This window comes from Emydura macquarii, unplaced genomic scaffold, assembly GCF_026122565.2.
Source record: "Emydura macquarii macquarii isolate MOO-44397 ecotype Brisbane River unplaced genomic scaffold, CSIRO-AGI_Emac_v2 contig_2639, whole genome shotgun sequence".
Classification (NCBI taxonomy): domain Eukaryota; kingdom Metazoa; phylum Chordata; order Testudines; family Chelidae; genus Emydura; species Emydura macquarii.
Window position 1 is genome coordinate 40,080 of NW_027132776.1, and position 2,415 is coordinate 42,494.

At 45.5% G+C, this 2,415-nt stretch overlaps 1 non-coding gene across 1 annotated transcript; it reads right to left on the reverse strand.

Moving 5' to 3' along the window:
• Positions 1-1,158: 1,158 nt before the first annotated feature.
• Positions 1,159-1,240, reverse strand: TRNAS-CGA (transfer RNA serine (anticodon CGA)). Its single transcript has one exon. It is a non-coding gene; the product is annotated as a tRNA-Ser (tRNA).
• Between the last annotated feature and the right edge of the window lie 1,175 nt (positions 1,241-2,415).

Sequence of the window (2,415 nt, forward strand, 5' to 3'; positions counted from 1 at the left end):
ATTGCAACTACAGCAGTCAGTACACGAGAAGAAGGAAGGGAGAGGCGAAGGACACACCCCGTACTCTGGGATGGGTTTAGCTCATTGAGCTCATGAACTCTGTTTGCACTGTTTCCCAAGCCAGTGCTGTGTTACCTCTCTTTTGCTATTAAAAGGTTTCTTTCTACACTCAGACTCTGTGCTTGCGAGAGGGGAAGTATTGCCTTTTGGAGGCGCCCAGGGAATAGTGTGTAATTTCCCAAGTGACTGGGTGGGGGCTCGAGCCAGTTTGGTGTTGTATCATTTACAGGGATCCCTATATATGGAACCCGGCCCTTGCTGCTGCCGACTCGGTCTGGCAGAAGGGTTACATTGATATCCCTGCCATTGTTTCATCATGCAGATACTAAACTTTATGAGTGGTCATTTCAAACCAGTTTAATCAAACAAAGAGTTCTTCTGAACCCCAGAGGTCAGCCACACAGCCAGCCCCATATATACCTTAGAGTGCAGCTTCCCATCTGCAGTTGGAAATGCTGCACATCTGCAGGGATGGTGTACATAGCCCAGCCCAGCACGGCCCTTCTGTGGGCTTTGTCTCAGACACAGCACTGGCTGTAGACGTGTTTATGCCATGAATGGCTTCACGGTGCTTTGGCATGACGCCCACACACCCTGTGGCAATGCAGGGGTGATTCCAGCCCCAGCTCTGATACAGGGAGAACAGAAGTGAGTTTCACATGCCTATATTTGAGGATTTAATCTGGGGCACCTGCGCCGTGGGAGGGATCCTGGAAGCTCAGAGTCAGGGCTGGAACAGGCCCTGAATTAGGGGCTGGTTATATGGTTTCCAGCACTCTGAAGTCTCAGACAATCTCTCTCTGCTAAAGCTTTGTCAAGTCTGTCCCCTCAGGGACACTCCCGCACTGCTTCAGCTCCTTTCACACTCTATAGAGAGGAGCACAAGGAGCAGCCAGTTTGAGGGCGGAGCTAGGAGCCATCAGGTGACAGGTAAGCAGCAGAGACTTTTTCTTGGACATCCAGGACCCAGCACAAGGTATGTATGTGCAAGACACATCTAGGAAAGCTGGGGAGTGGAGTTTTGTTGGGAACAACAGTGTTTTAGGAGTTTGTACAGACATAGTGCCCTGCAAGAAAATGGGGTTAAAACACTAACCTCGCTGTGAGCAGGATTTGAACCTGCGAGGGGGAACCCCATTGGATTTCGGGTCCAACACCTTAACCACTCAGCCATCACAGCTGTGCAAACAAAAAGCATCAACACCAGAGAATCTGGTCAATAAGCACAATGCCCAGCCTCAAAATCATCTGAAAAACAGAATTCAAACCTGGCTCCCAAAGCACTAGGTGAATTGGAAATTCTGCAAATTTTATTTGTCAATAAATAACTGTGGAGGCTCCAGTATAGCACAGGCCACTAGCTGAAAAGAGGTGGGAGATCACCCTGCTGGTATGGTCTCCCTGCCCCCCCAGGACACCAGTCCTGGGTCAGATTTTTGCAATTCTTGAATTTGACTTCCCCGATCCAGAATTTCCTTTACTATTTTGGTTCTTCCTACCCCTGCCATGATCATGTTCTCTTGTCATTGAGATATCCAAAAAACTAAATGCTGCATAACAAAGCCAAGCAACACGAGCTGTCTGTGTTTGCTGAATATCCCTTGCACTGCTCCAATTCCTTTTACACAACTGCACCCAGATTCCCATTTTGTACCTTCGGAGACAGTCAAGTTTTAATGGAAATCCCTTATTCCCTTTTTTATAATTTTGACCAATTGTTAAGTAGTCAAATGATTCCAGTCAGATTGTCCCTTTGCCCGCTGCCTGCTTCAGTTATTTACAATTAATTGTTTACAGACAATTCCTTCAGGAAAGGGCCCGTTTCCCTTCAGAATAGCTGTAAAAGCTCCTGGGCACAAAAAAACATGGTAGCAGCCACTACCTCACCCCTTTGTGTAATTTGTTTAACTATCAGGGTTCCATGCAATGTGACTGGACCAAATTATACATAGATTTACCTTTCCCCAGGTTTTTTTAAACACAAAAATGTTTGTACCAAGACAAACAACACAGAACATAAAACACAAAACACAATCTTTGTTCCAATATTAGACCCATGGTTTTGCTCTTCAGCGGTTTTGCTGGTGCAAGCTTTTCCTGAAGTTCTGAAAGACAAAAATAATTCTTTTCTTCTTCCTATGGGGAGGGGGAGGGCAGATTATTGCTTAAAATAGCCCTTCCTTTTAATATTTTTTTTGCTGATTTGAGGCAAAACAGAGTAATTACCTCCATTTTTCTTGTGTTTTTGTTCTATGAGCAGGCCAAGTTTATAATCTTTACTACCTTACCTTCTTGGAGGGTTGAACTCTGAGCCTTTTTTGTTTCAACTAGTTTGTTTGCTGCCCAGATATGTCC